A 25643-nucleotide genomic window follows, 5' to 3' on the forward strand; every position below is an offset into this window, starting at 1 on the left:
GCATTCCTGGTAAATTCCCTTGAATCCCTCTTAAAAGAATAAAAACGCCACAATCTTATTCAAAGTGAATAAAAGAAGTTTATGTACATCAGTTCACAGTTGGATCCCTGAAGGCAGACTTGGTTCCAAATATGTATGTGTGGATCTACCCCATATGGGGGAATAATGCCACTGCCTCTGTTAGCTGAGAGCTAGCAGAGCAGCCCTAGCTAAAAGCTGGTCAAACGAAGGAGGAGGTCAAAGAGAGAGAGAGAGAGTGGCAGCATGCCTTGTCCTTTTACCAGGTCTGGAAAGGTCATGCCCACCCACTAGTCACATGCAAGGAAGGATGCTCCAGCCAGGTGTAACAGGAAGTTTCGACTGGTTGGACCAAACATTCCCTTGCATGTCCACTCTAGGAAAACAAGGAATGTTGTCCTTGACTGCTCTCAGTGGATTACATCACACAGGCTGTGGGCTCAAGGTTCTCATCTCATCCTATAGGCTTCACATGGTTCTCTCTCTGTATGGAATCTTGGGAGCTGTGGTTCTGATGTGTGTGTGACCTAATGGTCTTAACAGATAAGTCTTCACCAGTGCTTTTTTCCTAGAAAAATAGTTGCAGGAACTTTCACCTTTTTGGGACGGACAACCCTAGGAGTGCCAAAGTTGTTGAACTTTTGGTAGCACAGCTACAAGCACCGTTCCTATAGCAACGCTTAAGAGGTGCCGGAACTCAGTTCCAGTGAGTTCCAGCTGGGGGAAAAAGCCCTAGTCTTCACCACCCTCACAAAATTACATTTCCCAAGACTGAACTGGTATCAAAAGGTTGTAAGAGATGCCAGCCAGCTCCATCTGTCAAAGGGGATGGCAGCTGGCCTCCCACTAATCCCATTTGTGGGTGATTGTGATGTAACTTCTACTATGATGCACTCATTGTTCTCTTGGTGATGGGTCAAGCTCAGTGGGCAGTTTCAGTGGATGAGGAAGGATCTCATAGGAGCAGATGGATGCTGCTTCAATGGAGGAAAAGTTTGGGAAAACAAAATGGGAGAAAACAATTTCCACTCACCCCCTCCCTTGCGACACCGTGTGGGCTCCTGGGACAGGTGAGCCCCCCATCTTTGTTTCAGGGAGGCCATCGCCCTGCCCCCATCTCAGCAGGCCTATGGGCAGCCGGCTGGGGGTGGGGCGAGGGCCAGCATAAGGGGCCAATGCGACTCAGCCCAGGCTCACTTGGGGCGGCGAGGATGGGGTGGCCTTTTTCTTCCACCCCCCCCCCCGGCTTCAGGCCTCCTGCGCCTGCAGCCACCACCCCCCCACCATCAGGTGGGAATTGGGGCCATGCAGCCTACTTCTGGGCCTACTCAGGCCTTCCGTGACTGGCGCCGCTTGTGGGGCTGGTTTTCTGGGATCTGGAGGGTCTGCTGGGGTCTCCTCCCAGCACCCATACAGTCCTTTCCCTCCCGCCCTTGGCCTACTGTTTCTACTGTTGCCATTTGGCCTTGGGGGTGCAGTTCTTGCTGCTGATTTTGCACTTACTTAGTAGGTCGCTGGTTGCTGTCTCTTAATTATTAGGATATATTAAAAAAAAGTTAAAATGTCCAGTAGCACCTTAACAGGTAAAGGGACCCCTGACCATTAGGTCCAGTTGTGACCGACTCTGGGGTGTGGCGCTCATCTCGCTTTATTGGCCGAGGGAGCCGGCATTTGTCCGCAGACAGCTTCCAGCTCATGTGGCCAGCATGACTAAGCCGCTTCTGGTGAACCAGGGCAGCGCATGGAAACGCCATTTATCTTCCCACCAGAGCGGTACCTATTTATCTACTTGCACTTTGATGTGCTTTCGAACTACTAGGTTGACAGGAGCAGGGACCGAGCAATGGGAGCTCACCCCGTCATGGGGATTCGAACTGCCGACCTTCTGATCGGCAAGTCCTAGGCTCTGTGGTTTAACCCACGCCGCCACCCGCGTCCTTAGAGACCAAAAAGCACCTTGGAGACCAACTAAGTTTGTTCTGGGTATAAGCTTTCGTGTGCATGCACACTTCTTCAGATACACTGAAACAGAAGTCACCAGACCCTTATATATAGTGGGAGGGTGGGGTGGGGTTTTTCTCAGGAAGGTAGTAGGAGATGGGTGATGGTAAACCTGTTGACAACTGTTAATGACTTTAATTAGTCCTACAGGAAAAAGCAAGGGATAGTATGCAGATGATTAGCATATGTAATGAGACAAGAATCCAATATCTCTATTAAGACTAGGTCTCTCCATAGTTTTGAGTTTAGTGATAAGTTGTAATTCCGCAACTTCTCTTTCAAGTCTGTTTCTGAAATTCTGAAATTTTGTAATAAGACAGCTGCTTTGAGATCCTGTATTGAATGTCCTGGGAGACTGAAGTGTTCTCCCACTGGTTTCTTTGTCTTATGATTCCTTATGTCAGATTTATGTCCATTTATCCTTTGGTGTAGGGTTGGCCTGTTTGCCCAATATAGAGAGCTGAAGGGCACTGCTGGCATTTGATGGCATACACAATGTTAGAAGATGAGCAATTAAATAGGCCTGAGATGGTATGTTTGATGTTGTTGGGTCCAGTGATGGTGTTGTCCGGGTGTATGTGGCAGCAAAGTTGGCATCTGGGTTTATTGCAGGCTCTGGTACCAGTGTCCATGTTAAGTCTGCTTGCTGTTATTAGGATATATTAACCACTCCTTTCATTCTTGACCAATTGCATTGCATGGGCTGCTTCTTGGTGGCCTACGGTTCTGGCCACCAGCACACGGCTTGGGTGGCGCAGTTTTGGCTTCAAGCGTCGAGTTTGCGGGAATCTAACATATTATTTTGCTTTCTTTTCTTTCTTTTTTGCAGTGCCTACTTTTATTTTATCTTTTTTTTTGAAAAGTTTTTATTATTAAAACAACTCAGCATTAATACACACATATTACAAATATACAAGCATACAAGCATACATTTCATACAATCCTTAAAAATGCTCAAACATACCTACACTCAATCCCACAGATATTTTCTTTTCCCATCACCACCCCTCACCCCTCACCCCACCTTTGGGTTAGACTTCCAATCTACTCAATTGCAATTTCTTTCCACTTCTATTACTTTCTTTCACACACCTTTAACCCAGTTTTCTGCTTCTTTTTCTATTGCACATTGTTATCCATCTTATTTAGTATTTCAGTATTTAAAACGGAACTTGTTTATTCTAATAGGAGTTCTGATTTTTCAATATGGTTTTGCAAGTATCCTTTAAACACCTTCCAGTCCCAGTCTATCTTCTCTTTTGAGATCCTTCCAATTTCTCCCATTGTTTTGGATATATTGTAATACTCCAATCATTTGGCAAGCCACTCTGTTTTTGTCGGTATAATACCACTTTTCCAATTTTTCACAATCAATAGCCTTGCAGCTACTGTTGCATATAAATATAATTTTGCTTGCTTTTCAGTATCTCTTTTAGTGGCAAGTGCGCAGTTGGTTGCTGGTTTGGTCTGTTAGACTTTTTTTTTTTTATAAGATTTTTATTAAAGTTTTACAAAAAAGAAAAATAGAAATTCGCAGAATAAAAAACCATAAATTACAGAAAAAAGAAACACACAAAAGAGAAAAAAAAATACAGAAAGAAAAACACAACTAATTAAGAAAATTTACATTTAAACAAAGAAAAAATAAAACCATTCCATTTTTCCAATAACCTCAATTTCATATGCTTATGTTCTTGACCTCCTCGCACCTTCCCCTTTTTGTATTCCCATTCAAATATTTAATTCAGCAAATTCTTACCCTTTATCAAATGTTTAAACTTTGTACCATAACATATACTATATCCCTATTTTTCAACCAATTATCAATACCTTTTTTGCATAATCTTAATAACTTTTATCACTAATTACCACTTATTACCCATCCAAGCACAATTTTAACACTCATTAATTTTATAATATTTCTGAAGATAGTCTTTGAATTTCTTCCAGTCTTCTTCCACCAACTCTTCTCCCAGGTCTCGGATTCTGTCAGTCATTTCCGCCAATTCCATATAGTCTATCAGCTTCATCTGCCATTCTTCCAGGGTGGGTAGCTCTTGTGTCTTCCAATACTTTGCGATGAGAATTCTTGCTGCTGTTGTTGCGTACATAAAGAAATTTCTATCTTTCTTTGGCACCAATTGGCCCACCATGCCCAAGAGAAAGGCCTCTGGCTTCTTAAGGAATGTATATCTAAAGATTTTTTTCATTTCGTTATATATCATCTCCCAGAAAGCCTTAATCTTTGGGCATGTCCACCAAAGGTGAAAGAATGTTCCTTCACTTTCTTTACACTTCCAACATTTATTGTCAGGCAAATGGTAGATTTTTGCAAGCTTGACTGGTGTCATGTACCACCTGTATATCATTTTCATAATATTCTCTCTTAGGGCATTACATGCCGTAAATTTCATACCTGTGGTCCACAACCGTTCCCAGTCAGCAAACATGATGTTATGACCAACATCTTGTGCCCATTTAATCATAGCAGATTTAACTGTTTCATCCTGCGTATTCCATTTTAGCAGCAAGTTATACATTCTTGAAAGTATTTTAGTTTTGGGTTCTAACAACTCAGTTTCCAATTTTGATTTTTCCACCTGGAAACCTATTTTTTTATCCATGTTATAGGCTTCTCTTATTTGAAAATAGTGCAGCCAATCTCGCACCTTATCTTTTAATTTCTCAAAACTCTGCAATTTCAATTTATCTCCTTCTTGTTCCAGTATTTCCCAATATTTCGGCCATTTGGCCTCCATATTGGACTTTTTAAGTGCCTTTGCCTCCATTGGTGACAACCACCTTGGGGTTTTGGTCTGTTAGACTTTAGTGTAGTTACCCAACTTTAGAATTCAGCTTGCTTCCACAGTGTTACGTCGTCGAGTAGCTGGTAATTGCCTGTCCTCACATGCTGCTTACACTATCATGTCTCCTGCTATGGTAACTGAGCATGTTGATACCTCTCCTCCCCACATGCGTAGGTGTAGAGTGAGAGGCACCTCTAGCAGTGCTGTGCAGGCAGCAAATAAGATCAATAAAAGGGTCCCGTCTACTGGCAGGAAGGCCCCCCACCCCACCCCGTGTGCCACGGCCAGGGTTTACAAAGGGGGAAATAATACTTAAAAATAAATAAATCATACTCGGTATCTGTGTTGGATTTGAAATTGTTTTTCTATATACAATTGTTTTAACTGTTTTTCTATATGTTTTTGTTATGCTGTGAAATTGCTTTGAGAACTTTCGTAGGAATTGATTCAGAGATGCTGATGCGGATAATTCCCCAGGGAAGATAATACCATGGCCTACAAACATATACGTATATATACAGGGTGGAAAACTAAGCAAAACTGGCAGCAATACAGACCTTTGAGGATTAGTCTTGGAAATTTGGTAATTTCTATGCAGATTGGAAAAGGAACTGTAATTTATCCTTGAAGGAGTGATGGAAAGCAAAAAGTCATCCTTAAAAAATAAAACAAACACAGGAAAGAGACTATGTTTAAATAATCTGATGTGATGTAAGAAACTCAACGTGTTGCCCTGTCTTGAGAATAAAAGTCCTCAGGTAAGTGTTACCGCCATGCAGGTAAGTCCAAAGGGGCTATTGCAAATACGTATCCTTTTGTTTGCTGGCTGACCTGTTCAACCACCAGAGAAACTGACAATGTGAAAATGTTTATTTGCTCATCCAGTGGATTTTTTGCAGATTGGAAATGGACCTTCCAGTTGAAAAAGATCTATAATTTGTCTATTCTTGAAAAAAGAGGTTAAAAGCTTAAGGAAAAGCATAGTTTTCAGTAGGATCAAGCAGGAAAGCAACTAATAAGATCTAATATGTGACAGAAGAAATGAAAGGTGCTGCACTGCTTTAAGAAGAGAAGCAGAAAACATCACAGATGGGCATTGCCAGCATGCAGGTAGGTCTAAGAGAGGTAACTTGTATTGGTCATTTTTCCTTACTGGCTGACCAATCACTGGAGAAATCTATGACATGTACATTCTTATCTGACCATTTAGTAACTTCTCTGCAGAGTGGAAAGGGGATTTTCTGCATTAAACAGAAGTGTAATCTGCCCGTTCTTCAAAGACACCACCACAAAGATATCTGAAGGATCAAGAAACAATTTTGTAACTAGAGGCGTGGAATAATGCAAGAAATGTAAATTCAATGGAGGGAAAGTTTGGAGAAAGAAAGTGGGAGGAAACAAAAGAAAATGAGCCCAAGGAGCAAAAATCCGTAAGATACAACAGCTTAAAACCTCAACATGCCTCTTTAAGACTCCTGATTTCTTGTTTATTTGTCTTGTATCAGGGACACTCAGAGAGAAGACTGGTCAAGCTTTGAACAGAGCTACTACTGTTTGTATGCCCCACCAATGAATGGGTGGAGGTTGAATGATTTCAATAATATATGGGATAATAAATTAAGTTGGGCTTCTTTTTAAATTCACCAAACAAGAGCAGGACTTCCATCCAAGAGGTAAGAAACATCTTTTAGTTCTAGCGCAAGAAATGGCATATTCTGAAGGGCACTGAGAAGAAGCACTCCAGAGCACGAGGTGAGCAATTGAGTCTCCAAACACCACACCATATCAGTTCATTTATTTGCCTGGCTTCCTAAATATTACTTTGTCAGGGCTTGCTTACAAAGGGGGAAATAATACTTAAAAATAAATAAATCCTAGTTGGTATCTGTATTGGACTTGAAATTGTTTTTCTATATACAATTGTTTTAACTATTTTTCTATATGTTTTTGTTATGCTGTGAAATTGCTTTGAGAACTTTCGTAGGAATTGATTCAGAGATGCTGATGCGGATAATTCCCCAGGGAAGATAATACCCTGGCCTATTAACATGTACGTATATATGCAGGGTAGAAAACTACTGTAAAACTGGCAGCAATAAAGACCTTTGATGATTTGTCTTGGAAAGCTATGGAATCTGGTTTATGGCAAGCTTAAGAAAGCAACAGATCCATAAGAAATGAACAAAATTATATGATATGAGGTAAGGAATATAATAACATGCATCAAGAACAGAGAAGTGAACATCATTGGCATGGTAAGTCTTTAAGGGGTACATCCTAAATGGAAAAGAAAGCAACTTCTTGGCTGATTTTTCTTTCTCTGTCTATACAACCTAATCACTGGAGACAGCTACAAACAGACGAACATTTATTTGATCATTTGGTAATTTCTATGACAATTTGAAAGGGATCTTCTCAAATAAAAGGAACTGTAATCTATCCTTGAAAGAGCATTGGAAAGCAAAAAGAATCCTTAAAAAAAAAACCACAGGAAAGAAACTAAGTTTAAATAAACTGATGTGATGTAAGAAACTGAATGTGTTACCCTGCCTTGAGAAGCACAAAAGTTCTCAGGTAAGTGTTACCGCCATGCAGGTAAGTCCAAAGGGGCTACTGCAAATACGTATCCTTTTGTTTGCTGGCTGACCTGTTCAATCACCGGAAAAACTGACAATGTGAAAATGTTTATTTGACCATCCAGTGGCTTTTTTGCAGATTTGAAATGGGCATTCCAACTGAAAAAGATCTATAATTTGTCTATTCTCAAAAAAAGAGTTGAAAAGCTTAAGGAAAAGCCTTTTTTTCAGTAGGATCAAGGAAGAAAGAAACTAATAAGAACTAATATGTGACAGAAGAAATGAAAGGTGCTGCACTGCTTTAAGAAGAGAAGCAGAAACATTACAGATAGGCATTGCCAGCATGCAGGTAGGTCTAAGAGAGATAACTTGTATTGGTCATTTTTCCTTACTGGCTGACCAATCACTGGAGAAATCTATGACATGTACATACTTGTTTGACAATTTAGTAACTTCTCTGCAGATTGGAAAGGGGATGTTCTGCATTAAACAGAATTGTAATCTGCCCATTCTTCAAAGAGAGAGCTCAAATAACTACAAAGATATCTGTAGGATCAAGTAACAATTTCGTAACCAGAGGTCTAGCATAAGTTGCACTCTTGCAGGAAAAGTGATGTATGAAGCATCAAAGAAGAGCATCTCTGGTAGGTCTTGAAGATGTCTCCCTGCCCCCCAAAACACAGGTACTTTGTTTCCTTTTCTTTGTATCTATAGTTTTCTTCTCAAACCAATAACTGAAAATATCAATGTTTAAAGTTACTTGTTCATTGCGATGTCTTCTTGCAGGTTGAAAAGGAATTTCCCAATTTTAAAGGAGCTGTAATATGCCCATTCTTTAAAGATAAAATCTCATCCAGTGGCTACTCTTCACCTTATCAGGCGAGCCTGGTGGGGATGCCCAAGGATGAAACAGACCACCCAAAAAGTCAATCCCCCACAAGAGCCCAATCTCTACCTTGGCATCAGCCATGCTAAAATCATCACTCTCTCTGTTCTTCTGGTGTATGTTCTAGACAGCTGAGACCCATCATCAGCCTTCTCTTAGCCTCCAGTATTTGTCCTCTATCTGAGCCTTGTTTTCTTTTCTCCATTAACCACACTAATCACCCCCCAGCTTTGCTGTCTTTCTACAGAGCTTATCCATACTTCCTCTTGCCCCACTGCTTCCCCCCTTTGTGACGCTTCTGGTTCCTCCACTGTCCAGGTCCCACCTGCCTTTAACTAACTGATCTCTGCACTGTCCTCCTTCCTGCCAGCTCCAGTCAACACCACCTGCCACAGCATCTAATGAATACTTGAGAGGGAATATTTTAAAATATTGAAGACAATCCATGAAATCAATCCAACTGTCTTATGAAGCCAAGAGGTAGATTTGTCTACAGGAATTTTAACAGCCCAGGTGTTTTCATCTAGATTGAAAGGAATCAGGAACAGCTGAGAGGTAAGAAATTAATACTCCAGTCAATCAAACTAGTCCTTGCTGCGGTAACTAAATTTGTGCTTTCTAATAATTACAGCACAGAATGCATGTGAAAATGAAGAAAGCAATAATTCTACTGGAAATGTCCTGGATCCAAAGCATAAAATATATACCGTACTTTTCCATGTGTAAGACGAGGTTTTTTTACTCTAAAATTATGTTCAAAAATGTGCCTCGTCTTATACATGGATAGTGAATGGGATGGACAGGTGACTGGCTGCAGCTTCGAGCAAGAGCTTGTCATCGACAATTGTTGGCTGCTAGAAGGGCTGCTTTGGATTGGCTGCCGCTTCTCTAATTGGGTTGGTGATTGGTTTCTGCAGCAAACACTGCTGCGGACAGGCTGTCGCTGCCATGATTGGTGGCTGCTGTTCTGGGATGTGCGTAAGATATTTTTTTGCTTGGGAAGGGTCTGTTTGCGATTCGCTATTGCTGTGGCAAGTGGGCAATTTTTGGCAATTTGCCCCCCAAAAGCTGTAAAACTCTGGTCAATCCCCCTCAAAAAAGCTCAACAACTCTGAGGCATCTCCACACCCCATTTTCTTAAATTTGAGTCCCCCCAAATAGGGGGCATCTTATACAAGGGGGCATCTTATAGATGGAAAAGTACAGTACCTTCTGTCAGAAGAATTTTAGAATAATTTTTTTTAGAAGAATCATAAGGAAGCCCTTAGCCATCTGATATGTATGTAAATGTCAATACTAGTAATTGCATTTAGGTCTGCGGCTATTCTGTCTTACGTTACAATGGTACACTCCTCTTTAATTCAGGGTCTTTTGTTCTTCTTTCCTGACACAGTGCATATGGAAGGCATTGAGATGTCGCGTCTGGTGGATGTAAGGAAGACTTTGGGCATCACATTGCAGGATAGAGTCTCAGACAAAGATGTGCTCTTCCAAGTCCACGTTCCCAGCATGTCCACACTCCTGTCTCAGTGATGTCTACTCTGGCTTGATCATGTACACAGAATAGAAGATGGCAGAACCCCTAAGGACGTGCTCCACAGGGAGCTGTATTCAGGCACCAGGCCTGTTGGCAGACCAACTATGCATCATAAAGATGTCTGCAAATGTGACATGAAGACTGGCAACATTAACCCTGCCATGTGGGAATCCTTTGCAGGCAACCACAGTGCCTGGAGACAGACAGACAGGTCATGAGAAGGAATGCTAACTGGGAAGAGCGCAGGGAGAATAAATGCTAAGGTGCACCTAAAGACACTTTCATCTGCCCCAACTGAAATAAAACATACCTCAACAGGCACTGTAGCTCTCCAATGGTTTGGATAGCAGGTCATGGATGATGGGGCTTGTAGTCCCAAAAACAGCTGGAGACCCAAGTTTGGGAAACCCCGTTTTAGATGTTTAAGGCTGCAATATGGAAAAAAAACATTGTAAAACCCTTTGTAGAGCATAAATCAGTGGCTCCCCTTTCTTTTCCTCAGTATCAGACAGAATAACATCATAATGACTGCACACAATTCTTTCATTTTGCAGGGGAGGTCAAGGGGGAAAAAAAGAGACCATTTGGAAATCACGAAATTGCAAACATTACCTTGTCTCCCCCTTCAGTTCCGGCTGCTGCAAGGATTTTCCATACCCTCCCCTTTTGACTGAGGTTGAATGGACGCAATTCAAATCATATTTGGACTGGGCCAGGAGTGGAGGAGAGAGGAATTTGGCATGGTGAAGGACTGCTAATTACATCTGGCAGGAGTTTATATATGTGACTTTGTTTTTTAACTGCGGGCTGAGGAAAATAATCCCCAGAATTTTAATGGCGGAGATAAATGGCGGAGCAGGCATCTTGTCGGGGAGTTATTTATAGCCCAGCAAGTCCTTGAACAATGGAAGGAATGTTTTCAAAGGAGTGGCATGTGAATGGACAAAGGACGGTGGCAATAAATTATCTCTACACTCCAGGTCTGGGAACAGAGTGCTGGAAGGACTGCATGCAAGAAATGGATATTTATATATTTGTGAAACAACAAAGGTGCTGATTGCAAGGGAACAAGAAAGATCAGCTTTGAAAATGGATTAAAATTAATAGAAGGATGAGCAGGTGATTAAAGAAGAAGAATGAAGTGGCATCATCAGGAAGCAACGGACATATGTTTGTAACAGGAGTGGGAAACCTAATTATTATTTTTTAAATTGTATTAAATCTTAATAATTAGGATCAATTTGTTATAATTTGAAAAACTAATATATATTACATGGCTGCAATATGAAGCATGCTTGCCGGAAGTAAATTCTACTGAATCCTGTTGGAAGAAAACAGGACTGACTTTGGAGTAAGCACTGGGCTGCATGGCTGCAATGATATTCACATTGAGATTATATCTCATAGGGCTTCCGGTTTTGGTAGCCTTAATGGCGCAGCTCCCAAGACAACGGGAGATCGTAGGTGAAGGAACAAACAAAGATGATTGAGGAGCAGGGGGGGGGGAAAGCTACACTCACAGATCGTCTCAGTACCTGGCTTTTGCTCTGACATGAAATCCGAGAGGCAGGGAGGCGCTGAGTGCAAAAGCACTTTGTCCGTCAGTAACCCTCCAATGCTGCTATTAAGAAGCAGCGGTTCTTCTGTTCATTAAGAGTTTAATTAGGATTAATGTACAGAAGCATGCTGGTAATGATGGGACAAGATCAAAAACTGCCAAATTGAAACAGCTACAAAGGTGTAAAGATTTGAACTGGAAAGAAGACTTCCTTTGATTGAAAAGATGGTACGTGGGGCAGGGGGAGACTTCAGCTTCCTTTTTATATATATCTTGTTTGTTACATAAATAACTTGACAACCCCCCCCCCCCGAATGCTAAAAAGTTTTAATAAATGGCAAGAGAAAATAAAAGAGAATGGGGATATAGTTATGAATTGCAATGCAGAATAGAACTGTGTGTGAAAATTGAAATGGATTTTAAACAATTGAACAGAGTTAATTTTCACTGTATCGCTGCTTTAGCGGAGAAGACTTTGAAGATGTGCCAAGTCTTTGGTGGGATGCCAGATCATTATTTGGATGTGGTTGGATATGCAGAAGCTGGAGACTCTCCAAGGCTTTGGCAGGGTGCCAGATTACCCATTTCCTAGACTCAAAAAAGCGTGGAACAATGACTCAGTTGTAATTAGAGCCTCACTCTCCAGAAACAGAGATAGTGGAAACACCAGTGCTGCGCAGGGCATGATGGAAACCAGGAAGAATGAAGATATAATGTTTTATGAGGACAAAAAGAAACAATATGGACAAAATAAATAAACACAAATATAAAATATCACATACAGGAACAATAAAGGACATAGAACTTTGCTTGCAGGAATACAAATTATTAAATGTGTTAATACGAATGGAAGTTAAAAACGTAGCTGTTGTATAAGGGATTATGATGGAGATTGAAATGTAATTAGATTAAATAAGACTCTGGAAGGAGAATTAAATGAAATTATCTTACCTTGAAATCTAGCATCTAAAATGTGTAATTGGCTTTTTAATTGATTGATACTGGAATTGGAGTGGTAATTTGGTATTGATACAATGCGGCATATATTGGATTTTTGTAACTGAAAATTAATAAAAAATATTTTCAAAAAAGAAAGAGAGAAAAGAGATTACATTTCATAGAAAAGATTGAAACCCACTGAAATAGGTTGGTCGTTGTTCCATATCCATGTGCACAGTGAATTACGAAGCCTTTCATTTTTCTTTTTATCCAAAACCTAAACTACTTTTTATGGTTTTGGAACTTTTTCTCATAGGACTTCCGGTTTATTATTATTAGGTGAGTTATGGAACCCCAGGTGATGAGTGGATCTTACTCAAGGACAACATACAAAGGCTGGCCTACCCTCAGCACCCTCATAATTGCTTGAGCCTGACTTTGAACTCAGCCACATCAGGGACGCGGGTGGTGCTGTGGGTTAAACCACAGAGCCTAGGACTTGCTGATCAGAAGGTCGGCGGTTCGAATCCCCACGATGGGGTGAGCTCCCATTGCTCGGTCCCTGCTCCTGCCAACCTAGCAGTTCGAAAGTACCTCAAAGTGCAAGTAGATAAATAGATACCGCTCCGGCGGGAAGGTAAACGGCATTTCCGTGCACAGCTCTGGTTCACCAGAAGCGGCTTAGTCATGCTGGCCACATGACCTGGAAGCTGTATGCCGGCTCCCTCGGCCAGTAAAGCGAGATGAGCGCCGCAACCCCAGAGTCGGTCACGACTGGACCTAATGGTCAGGGGTTCCTTTACCTTTACAGTGGTACCTCGGGTTAAGTACTTAATTCGTTCCAGAAGTCCATTCTTAACCTGAAACTGTTCTTAACCTGAAGCACCACTTTAGCTAATCGGGCCTCCTGCTGCTGCCGCGCCGCTGGAGCACGATTTCTGTTCTCATCCTGAAGCAAAGTTCTTAACCTGAAGCACTATTTCTGGGTTAGCGGAGTCTGTAACCTGAAGTGTATGTAACCCGAGGTGCCACTGTACCTTCACATCAGAAAAAAGGGTTTTAAACATGTTATAACACTGTGACACCAGATGGCACTGTAGAGTTCCATCTTTTGGCGCATGATTTCCTGTAATGAGGTTTAGAACATGTTTCCCTGAAATGTTTTATTGATGTGTCTAGATCCAGCCACTGTTGTTCTGGATGTTTACTGATGACAGGAGGCAAACAGGCTGCCTGCCTTCTGTCTTGAACAGAAACACATCTCTTGGGATGGGAAGATGTACTGCAACAATTGTGTTGCAGATCACATTGGTGTTATCAGAATGCAAACTTTACAAATGAAGAACAATCAGTAACATAAATTATAGTAAACCATATCATATTGGAAGATAATCACACAAAATTCATATGTCCATTGTCTGCATTGGAAACCATTCTGAAAGTCTCATAAAATATACTGTGAAAGGGACCTCTACATTTACAGGTTATTTGATAATTGATAACTCATTTTTAACAGACTTTCTCCTTACTTAGATTACAGAGATGCCAAACTTTGTTAAGCCAGTCAGTTTTCTTTTCTTTTCTTTTCTTTTCTTTTCTTTTTTCTTCTCTTCTCTTCTCTTCTCTTCTTTTCTTAGCATTTCTACCTTCCAGTGCCTTGGGTAATGTTGCTCTAGCTGCTTTGAGCAACATCCAAAATATAGAGGAGTGACTCTGAGCAAAATATTTTGCCAAGAGTGTTTACTACTATTTCTCACCACATACGATGGAAACCTCCTCTATCAGAGTGCCAAAATTGTCACTTACCACCTCCTCTTTTATAGATTTTACTGATTTTCCACAATGTCAAATGCTGCTGATTACGGCTCCTTAAATGTTTTTAAAAAAGTAGAGATGTTTTCCTCCTGGGAGTAAGAGAAACCAGATTTCTTTTCCAGCTATCCAATATGCTGCATTTGTTTCTGCTCCATTTGCTCGTGCATGTTTCATGATGATGCATCTCCCACTGTACTGCAATGTGACAGAACAGCCTGGTTTTATCATTCCCTCTGCACATGTACGCAAAATGGCACCAGGCATGAGTGAGATGGAAGTAGCAGCAGGTTCTGGAGATTGTGGAGCTTTGCAGAAGTACAGAAATCTGGGGGGAAAGCCCTAAGGGGCAAACCCTCTGAATAGCCCAATGTGTTTTATGTTCAGTGACTGACTGAGGCTGTGTATATATTACTGTCTACCCTGGCTCCAGCACACTCTCACCCCTAGTGTTTGAAGCTAAGCTTCTTGAGAAGTACCCCGGTTTGATGTGCTTTCCTTCAAACCAGTTTCCATCATATTAAAAAATGGAAGCTTTGTTTAAGTTGAGGTGTATACAGTTCTGGTAGACATTGCATGTGTGTAGAAGCCAATGCATGTGCAGATGACAGTTTCAGTTAATTGGGGTCTGGTGCAGGCGCCAACTCTACTCAGCGCCCCCACAAAGTAGTGGGGCTGGGCCCCCACCCCAGTCTTGAGGGGCCGGGTGCAGCCAAGCCTTCCCTTGGCATCAGGCCTCATCAGGGCTTATGGCCTCCTCCCAATGCACGTGACGTCACACGTGTGTGTCGCACATGTGATGTCATGCACAAGCGATGAGTCCCCCTCTCCATGTCGGGTGGAACTTGGTGCCTCTGGGCACAAGGAAACAAATTGGGTAATGTTCATCGGGAGAAGGCAGTCTGTCCCCTCTCTGGTAATTATTGCAGCATAAGAATGCAACTTGAAAAATAAGTGGGGCAAAACAACCTTGCTGTATCTCAAGCTGCTAATGTCTACATAAAAAGGTTAAAAAAAAAAAGGTTAAGGATCCAGTCAAAGGCAACTATGGGGTCATGGCGCTCATCTCACTTCAGGCCGAGGGAGCCGGCATTTGTCCACAGACAGCTTTCTGGGTCGTGACCAGCATGACTAAACCGCTTCTGGCACAATGGGACACCGTGACTGAAACTGCAGCACATGGAAACGCCATTTACCTTCCTGCCGGAGTGGTACCTGTTTATCTACTTGCACTGGTGTGCTTTCAAACTGCTAGATTGGCAGGAGCTGGGACAGAGCAACGGGAGCTCACCCTGTTGTGGGGATTTGAACCTCCAACCTTCCAATCGCGAAGCCCAAGAGGCTCAGTGGTTTGGACCACAGCGCCTCCCTTGTCCCTTTAAATGTCTACATAGCCTGACTTGGAAAGGGAGAGTAACAAAAAAACTGGGAAGTGGGATAGAGTGGTGGAGAGACTGGGGTAACAGCAGCAAACTGTGCTGCAACATTTTTTGCAGGTTCCTTTTATGCATAATAATAATAATAATAATAATAATAATAATAATAATAATAATAAACTGCATGGGATTTACCCCTCAAAAAAATTCATTGAGCTCTTGGCCTCCAGGTATGCTATTTTGCTTTTGAAACACCACAGTTACATAACGGTTTCAACCACAGCTTCAGGCCCTTCTTGTTTCACAGATTTGATGCCCTGCTCATTTTAATCATTTAGTGGGATCATTTTGCCTGGCCACACCATGACATTTTTTTTTTGTCTTGTAAATGTTTGCAAAGTCAAGTGAAGGCTCTGAATCACCTGCAGGCTTGCTGAATCAGCTAAACTTTGGGGCTGTGAAATGTGTAGCTTGGTTCAGCGCTAGCCACAAACACAGTGGTACCCTGGTTTTTGAGCATCTCCGTTGATGAATGTTTTGGTTGTCGAATGCAGCAAACCCAGAAGTAAATGCTTCAGTTTTCGAATGCATCTCGGAAGTCGAACTTCTGAGGCAGCTTCCACTGAGGCAGATCCTGTTGGCTGTTGAGTCCTGTCGGCTGGGAAACCGCGCCTCAGTTTTTGAAGGTTTTAGAACTTGAACGGTCTTCCGGAATGGATTACATTCGAAATCTGAGATACCACTGTGCCATCGGCTTCCCTGTAACGTGGTCGTGTCAAACGTGTGTGCTAGGTTGTATAGTCACCCAGGGAACTGATGGCTTTGTCACTAGGGAAATTAAAACTAAGCTGGACACACAAGCTAGAAATAGATCACTTCGAACAATTTATTAATAGGAAGATATGAGCTGGCCTTCCCTGTCTCTGTCATTTGTTACTGGGAGCAGAACAGACCAATTTCTGATCTTTCCCCCAGTTCTTACATGCTGCCAAGAGCTGGGAGGAGGATGTCAAACCTTCCTGGTCTGAGAAACAGGGAAGTTTGCTCTATTTCCCTATGGGATCACAAGTAGCAAATGACACAGGGCTGTTAAATGACAAAATTGTTTGTGGCTTGGGCAAGAAAAAACAAAACAAAGCCAACCAGCCACATAGTAAACTACTGCTACTTTCCTCTTCAGCCAAATAGATCAATTTGTCAGCAGCCATTATTAACTTTCTTTAATTAACTCCCTTCCAAGGATTTGTATTAATTAAAGATCTACTTAGGCCAACTTGCTGGAAAAACAGCCCCCCCCCCCCGGAGCGCACAGAACGGTGTGCTTGTGTATCCTGCTTGCAAGTCCTTAGGTAAACCGAATGACACTAGGAGATCCACACCAAACATTGAAAGCACATCCAATGTGAATTTAAAGTAAATGCCCCAACAAAAAGAATCCTGGGAAATGTAGTTTGTCAAGGGTGCTGGGAACTGCTGCTCTGTGAGGGGTAAATGGCAGATCTCAGGATTATTTTCTGGGGGTGGGGAGTCACGTGCTTTAAATATATTGGGTGTGCTTTCAATGTATGGTGTGGGTGGAATGCCCTCATAATGTAGGTGTGTACTGCAAACCTAGACAGCATCTTAAAAAGTAGAGACATCACCTTGCCAACAAAGGTCCGTATAGTTAAAGCTATGGTTTTCCCGGTAGTGATGTATGGAAGTGAGAGCTGGACCATCAAGAAGGCTGATTGCCGAAGAATTGATGCTTTTGAATTATGGTGCCGGAGGAGACTCTTGAGTCCCACGGACTGCAAGAAGATCAAACCTATCCATTCTGAAGGAAATCAGCCCTGAGTGCTCACTGGAAGGACAGATCCTGAAGCTGAGGCTCCAATACTTTGGCCACCTCATGAGAAGAGAAGACTCCCTGGAAAAGACCCTGATGTTGGGAAAGATGGAGGGCACAAGGAGAAGGGGACGACAGAGGACGAGATGGTGGGACAGTGTTCTCGAAGTTACCAGCATGAGTTTGACCAAACTGCGGGAGGCAGTGGAGGACAGGAGTGCCTGGTGTGCTCTGGTCCACGGGGTCACGAAGAGTCGGACACGACTAAACAATAATGTCATATGTTGTATGCTGCCTGAGTGATGGTTCTTTACTGGAAGGTCAAGATATAAATGAAATAATAAAAAACAGAAAGTTACTGCTGCTAAATGGCATGAACTTTATGATGGGACCCGTCGCTTGCATCCCTTGGACCACTCTCTGAAAAATATAGCAGCTTCTGAGAATACAGAAATCTGCCTCTCCTGCTCAAATCTATGGCAAGAAAGCTAATCTTAGCATCTAATTAACAGCCATTTTACTCATTAGGTTGCTTTGTTTCTTTTTTAACGGGCCAATCTATTTGCTTTTAGTTCCTCAGCTTCATTAGAGAAATAAAAACCATTTGACAGAAATAGAAATCACTTTGTGGGGACGATGGAAACCGATGGGTGGTGAAAGTTAGCAACAGTAATGAGGTGATCAGTTTTGCTGTTGCAGGAAACTCCTTGTGATTCCAACACGACAACATGGTTTTAGAGGACTTTGGGGAAATCAATGTGGGTGGTAGAGTGAAAGTCAAACATATGACTGGTGTCGGAGCCAGAGCAGCAGTGGTGGGACAGGTTGGGCCGCATTGCTCACCTGGCTTCCCAACCCTTGAAGATCCCTGCTGGTTACTGAGTGGGATGAGACAGCGGGGAGGCTTGTGCGGTGCAGAAGCTGCAGCAGGAGCATTAAATCCAGGATTCTTGGGGGAAAAGCCATGCACCTGAAATACCCTTTAAATGTACAGTGTGTCTGCAGCCTGAGCCACACGTCGGCTATTCAGTGATCTGACTTGGGGCTTCATTGTGATTTAACTTTCAAGGAACAAATGGCATCTTGAGGGCAAAGCCTTTTCTTTTCTCAGATTATAAAACATAATAAAAATAAAAGCCCTCCTTTAATAGAATGCCTCTGTTATGTACTGAAGTTCTCACCCTGGGCCAGCAGGGGGATACTGTAGATAGTTTTTCACTCAGGTCCACATATGCAAATAAGGGATTGAAAGGGACGTTCAGTGATTGGACAGTTACAGAAAGTGGTTACTGTTGCGTTGTAGTGGAGCTCTATATAAGCAGGCTGACTGAACCCTTCAGTTCAGTTCTGTTCTGGCCTTTGAATAAACAAGAGCTGAATGAAGAATCGCTGTGTCATCTGATATGTTCACCCACAACTTAACAGCCTCTTTTTTCTTTTCTTTCCTTGCCAGGATGCAGGGCCCTATTGGCTCTCATCACATGTTGGAAGACACACCCATAACAGGGAAGAGGGAAGTTTGATTGTTTAAAAACGAGGGAGCAAATGGCTTGGCTCTCCCATAACGTCAGAAAAATTCCCATCAATTTTAGCCACATTTTAACTCGGAGAAACCTCAGTTCTACACTTTGCCCCACTACTTTTCTTTTCTTTTCTGCTTTTAGTCATGTTCTTGCTTGGAGCAGTGTAGCTCATGCAGCACTCACAATGCTTCTTTCACGTCAGGAAAGATGCTACCCCAGGCAAGGGGGTTCTGGCACTTAGCGATAACTTGCCTTCCTAACCTACTTTTGTCACTTCCCACTGAATCAATTCCATGTTGCCCACATCTGTGTTGAGTCACAACGCCCAGAAAGGAATGCAGATCTTACCAATGTTTTATTGAATAGTCATAATAATTATTTATTATTTATTTGCCGCTCATCTAACTGGGTTCCCCAGCCACTCGGGGAGACTTCCAACAAATTAAAACATTAAACACCATAGAACATCAAACATTAAAAATTTCCCTAAACAGGGCTGCCTTCAGATGTCTTCTAAAAGTCAAATAGTTGTTTCTCTGTTTGACGTCTGATGGGAGGGCGTTCCACAGGACGGGTGCCACTACTGAGAAGGCCCTCTGCCTGGTTCCCTGTAATCTCATTTCTCACAGTGAGGGAACTGCCAGAAGGCCCTGGGAGCTGAACCTCAGTGTCTGGGCTGAACGATGGGGGTGGAGACGCTCCTTCAGGTATACAGGACCAAAACCATTTAGGGCTTTAAAGGTCAGATTTAACACTTTGAATTGTGTTCAGAAATGTACTGGAGCCAATGTAGATCTTTTAGGACCGGTGTTATATGGTCTCGGTGGCCACTCCCAGTCACCAGTCTAGCTGCTGCATTCTGAATTAGTTGTCATTTCTGGGTCACCTACAAAGTTGCCCCACGTAGAGTGCATTGCAGTAGTCCAAGCAAGAGATAACCAGAGCATGCACCACTCTGGCAAGACAGTCAACGGGTAGGTAGGGTCTTAGCCTGCATACCAGATGGAGCTGGTAGACAGCTGCCCTGGACACAGAATTGACCTGCACCTCCATGGACAGCTGTGAATCCAAAATGACTCCCAGGCTGTGCACCTGGTCCTTCAGGGGCACAGTTACCCCATTCAGGGTCTCAGCCAGTGTACCAGATGAAGCTGGTAGACAATTTATGTTATTTCACAATTTATGTGAGGGTTATGACTTATTTCACAGATGTCTGAGACATGCATAGGACCATAGGGAGCTGCCTTATTCTGAGTATATACAAGGCAGACCTTGTTACCATGAGCTTTCTAAAGGTTGCCTTATAAGATAGGCAGATGCTGCCACATAGATGGTGTAAACATGTGACTGAGAAGCCAGCTCTCTTCAGATCCTGTGGAAGAGATTTCACTGCTCTAAGCCTTTCATTTGCCACAGTTCCCCGGAGCAATGAAAAGCTTCCTTGCCTTCTGCCTTTTACAACCTGCTACTATTTACTGCAGGGTCACTGGAAGCAGCTTGAAAGCAATTGTGCTTCCCTCAGCAAGGTCTTAAAAAGCTAGGCTATTATACAAATGCTCCGTCAACAAAAGGCTTTCAGGAGAAAATGGACTAAAAAAAAAAAGAGGCAACTGGTTAGAATTGTGGTATATTTCAGTCAGGCCTCACACCCTGCCTGGTATTGATTGGCCAATGGCTGTCAAAAATTACATTGCTAAACTTCAAAGCAAAAGCAAGATGCATGTATTAGTATAAAGTCAGAATAAAGTAGACACTTTAAAGTAGACGCTTCAATACAAAGCAAGTTGCATGTATTAGTATAGACACTTCCTGATTATCTGTATTAATTACCTCTTAAATGACTGTGAGGAATATTGGTAAAATAATGCATAACATCTGCCTGCTGGAGGAATCCTTTCAAGGCAAGTTGGCACCATGGGCATCCACATAAATTTTTTTATGGGGGAAGACAAAATAATTTATACAAGCAAGCAAGCATGCAAGCAAGCAAGCAGACAAACAGTGTCTGCACATTTTGCCCCACATCTCAGGTTCTACAAATGCTAGAAACCTACTCTTAAAAATAAAAATAAAAAGTTAGGAATCTAGGGATCATGGCTTATTGTGGGGGCAGGTCCCCCCCCCCCCCCCGTAAAGGCTCATGGATGGCACTTATTTACATTTTTCTGAAAGGATGGGCCAATTCACATATGCATATACATCATTTGATGTGGCTGTGACACATGTGAATTACTATATTTGGGATAGCATGAAGTGGTACAACAATCTCACCGGCAGTTTTAGGTCTTTGATCTTACACAAATGCACATCACCATTGTGATGCTTCAGACTTCAAGTGGTGAGCATGTATATAGGAACCCTTTGTGACTTCCGACATCTTAAGAAAGTGAAACTGGATCAATCAGCAAAAAGACAGTGTCATGGCCACACGGGAGGTATAACTGATGCTGCTTGCTGTCTGTCTATCATCTGTTGTTGCAACCTCTGAGTTGTTTGAGGAAGTCCATGTATGAAATATCCAGCAATATAAAAGTAAGTCTATGAGTGCAAGCCATAATATTGATGCCATTGGACTTGGGTGGTGCTGTGGTCTAAACCACCGAGCCTCTTGGGTCTGCTGATTGTAAGGTCAGCAGTTTGAATCCACACAATGGGTTGAGCTCCTGTCGCTTTGTCCCAGCTCCTGCCAACCTAGCAGTTTGACAGCATACCAGTGCAAGTAGATAAATAGGTACCACTGCGGCAGGAAGGTAAATGGCGTTTCCGTGTGCTCTGGCACTCATCATGGTGTTCCATGCAACAGAAGTGGTTTAGTCATGCTGGCCACATGACCCGGAAAAACTGTCTGGAGACAAACGCTGGCCCCCTTGGCCTGAAAACAGGGGTGAACACTGCACCCCATTGTCGAATTCGATTGGACTTAACCATGTCCTTTACCTTTACTGGTGCTATTGTCATATTGTTAGCCATTTATTCTGATAGAGCAAGCTATATTAGGGCTCATGGACACTTCCACTTGTACTGTGCCTAGAAAGAAAAGGTCTGAGCAGGTTTCCATCTCTCTCATGCTTTCTAGGTTTCTTAGAATTCATGAGGAATGCCGGCTATGAGACTGCTCATGATCAACGAAATAACAATTAAAATGCTATAATATAAAGCACTAAACCATCCATAATAAATGCAGCACAGCGCTCTGGTAAAAAGAAATAAGAATCCTCAAGCCTTTGGACTATTGGAAGCTTCAGAGAACCAGTAGAAAGATCTAGTCGAGGTTTGCCTGGAGCAGATTGTTGGATGCATTCCAGATGGCTGCAATGCATTGCAGAATTTTGGTGCAGCAGAAACCCATTGGTCTCATGCCCCCTTTTAAATATGTAGCTGTTCAAGAACCAAATATATAGGAACAAATTTCCACACCAAATTTCCATTCTAGATATTCCCTTCTACTTTTGCTGTATTTTATTTGGCACCTGTTATGGTAGTTTATAGCTCAGTCAGTAGAGCATGAGACTCTTAATTCCAGGGTCATGGGTTTGAACCCCTTGTTGGGGGGGGGGAATATTCCTGCATTGCAGAGGTTGGACTAGATGACCCTTGTGGTCCCGTCCAATGCTCCAATTCTATGATTCTATGTTTTCTTATATATAAATCTAACTAACTAACTAATGAAATAATTCTTCTCATCTTGTGGCATTGCCACATCCTTAGAAAAACATACCTGAAGAGGAAAAATGTAAATCGTTGGCATGCAACATAGAAAATGGCACTGCATGTCAGGAGAAAGCTTGAGCGCAGACAGGATCTCAAGGAGGGCAAAACTGGCTGACTTCTAATGGCGAGAAACAAAAATCGGATTAATGGTGCTACTAAAGGCGCCAAGGATTTGCAATCTCCGGGGACACAAAAACGGAGAGAGAATGTGAAAGATGAAAGGAAATGATAGCACTTGCTGATGCAAAGCCCCAGGACAAATAGGAGTGACTAGGGTCTTAATGAATTTATACGAGTGGAATCTGGGTCAGCCTGCAAACTAGTTATTATCCAGTCCCTTACTTTTTTTTAAAGGGGCTTAGGAGCATATAAACAATTGTAATCGAAATAATGATTTGGTTGCAATGAAATGTTTCCATTGTACTCATGGCCAGGGTCTGGAGATTTTTTTTCAAGGGGTAGTGTCAGGGAACTGCCATCAGCTCAGAGGTGAGAGGTGGAAGGGCAGTTGTGTTACAGGGAGCCTCCCAAGATCTTGCGAAGCAGTTCCTCCTCTGGCGAGGAAGAAAGCCCCACCTCCAGTCGGGAGGGGGTGCAGGGACAAGGAGATGCTAGGGAGAGCCTCAACACCGAGCCTGAGCAAAGCGGAGGGGAGACAAGTCCCCCTTTGCCAGTGCTCACTCTGCACAGTAGGTTTGGGCGCAGAGAAGGGAGGAGAAGGATGGGGGTCACACTGTTATGCTGGGGAAGGTATAAGGACCGCCCACTCCCAGATTCTGCTAGCGACTGAGCAGACATGGACTTGCGACGCTCTGCACTGTAAATAATTTGTACAGATAATAAAGCCTGGAAAAGACAGGTTGGAGTCTTGCCTGTTTGTTCTCGAGCAACCACACCAGCACTTGACAGCTAGGATGTGGGGGGATGTTGGAAATGTGCACACAAGTACTTCAGAACCCCCCACCTCCAGCCAGGTTTTTTTCTTCTCCAGCTGGAACTCACCAGAACTCAGTTCTGGCATATCTCAGGTGGTGCCATTGTCATTATAGGAGAACAAGGGAGGCATTCATGGTGAGTTATGGCACCTCCTTTTCTAGAAGAATTGCACGGCCTCCAGCACATCTAGAAGTTACAGCCTGGATCCAAGTAACCTGGTGCACTAACAAAAACCAGAGCAAGGACTCCAGTTAGCATAGTAGGGCTTCCTCCCTCTCCTCCTCCTCTTCCTATCCTCCCCACATTTCTGCTCTAGAGGGTCATGAGAGTCCCCAGAGCAGCACGTGGAGGAAGGAGATGGGAGAGGAATAATTTCACCTGGCAAGTAGAATTGCTTGCACTGACATAAGGAGCAGAAGACTGCAATATGAAGTCCTCCAAGCATCTCTACAATGAACAAGACAGAAAATACCCTTTTTCATAAAGCCCCCGTTTATATAGAGCAAGTGTAGGGAACATCTGACCCAGGGACCAAATGTGGACCCCCAGCCACTCTGGGTGGCTTTCAACAGAACATTAAAAACAGAATAAAACTTCAAACATTAAAAACTTAATGGCTTTTAGTCAAACACAACAAATGATTGATTGAATATCTTCAACAAGGCCACACCCCTTTTTTCCAGGCCACACCTCTTGTTTGTCTGGAAGGAAGACAGAGTGAAGCGTGTGAATGCATGCAGAAGGTAGGCTACTGTACAAAGATGAACATTTACAAGTGTCGCTCAGTTTCAATTCTGGCCTCTGTAAAGTTGCCCAAAGCGAATGTATCCCTGAGGCTGAAAAGGGTTTCTCGCCCCTAAAATAGCGAAACATCCACACGCCACTTCCCTCTCCTGGCCCAATATGCATTTGTTTTGTACATATGCCCAGAAACATCAGAAAAATAGATGATGAAGTCGATTTTGCCTTTCCCCCCGCCTTGACAGCAGGAATGGGATGGATGGGGTTGCAAAACCCTGCAAACCAGCAAGGCTGATTTTTCCAGCTGGTTGTCATCTCTAAATCTAGAGATGTTCTGCTCTCTGTCAATCGCAAAGATTGATGTTGCACATTCAGATTCCTGTCCGTGCCTGAAGAGGGCTCCCTGGGGCCTGAACACACACAGAGATAACATCCACAGCTTCATCTCAGCCTCAGATAGGCTATGAGGTTTCCGACACCTAGGCTAAGTAAAATAAATGAGACGTTTGGTATCCTGGATTGTTACTCCATTTGTTTTTAGGGATTTATTTTTTTTTGAGGGGCGGGGGTGTTAGGGTGAGAGAAAAAGTGAGAAAAATTCAAATGAGATTGCAGACACACCACATGGCTTCTCCCAAAGACTCCTGGGATATGTACAGTGGTACCTTGGTTCTCAAACGCCTTGGTACTCAAACAACTTGGAACCCAAACACTGCAAACCTGGAAGTACCGTAAGTGTTCCAGTTTGCGAACTTTTTTCGGAAGCCATTTTGAGAGTTATGCTTCCGATTTGAGTGACACACTTCCATTTTGAGAGCCACACCTCCGTTTTGAGTGTTACGCTGAGGCCTGTCTGTTTTTGCTATCTGTTTTGCGTTTTTGCAGATCTTTTTTGTTTCGTTTTGGTGACTGTGTGGAATTCAGTTCAGCCATTTTGCATTACTTTCTATGGGAAAGCGCGCCTTGGTTTTGGAACGGACTAAGTTTGACAACCGAGGTACCACTGTAGTTTGTTTAGGATGATGTGAATTGTAGCTCTGCGAGGGGGTAAACAGCAGTTCCCAAGAATCTTTGAGGAAGTCATGTGCTTTAGGTTGCAGACAGGAATCTCTCCCAGCCCTGCTTGGAGATGACAAAATGGAACCTGGAACCGTCTGCATTCATAGCTTGTACTCTGTATCTAGCACAGAGCATGCAATACCATGTATGACTGCTTATAGTCCCAGCCTGGACCCAAGAGAAGGAATGGAATCTAGTTCCCTGCCTCTTCTTAAATTGATTTATGCATGTAGATTCTACTTTCCCGCCCCCCTCCTCTGTGGATTTTCCTCTCCTGCATTCTGCAAAATACTAATAAATGACACTAATGACAGAGGATATGCTTGTAATGAGAT

The 25643-nt window shown here is 42.8% G+C and overlaps 1 long non-coding RNA gene across 2 annotated transcripts in view; it reads left to right on the forward strand.

The window, feature by feature from the left end:
• The first annotated feature begins 875 nt into the window (after positions 1–875).
• Positions 876–25643, forward strand: part of LOC310753022 — a 225682-nt gene continuing 200914 nt past the window's right edge. Inside the window, exons 1-3 of one of the 2 annotated variants that reach the window (XR_014543069.1) lie at positions 876–1088; positions 5425–8843; positions 9682–12320. This is a non-coding gene — a long non-coding RNA (uncharacterized lncRNA). Of the gene's footprint in view, positions 1089–5424; positions 8844–9681; positions 12321–25643 lie in introns of those variants that run through there. The other variant, XR_014543070.1, reaches the window with a different exon arrangement.

The sequence above is a fragment of the Podarcis filfolensis genome (assembly GCF_964270895.1).
Source record: "Podarcis filfolensis genome assembly, chromosome: 17".
Classification (NCBI taxonomy): domain Eukaryota; kingdom Metazoa; phylum Chordata; class Lepidosauria; order Squamata; family Lacertidae; genus Podarcis; species Podarcis filfolensis.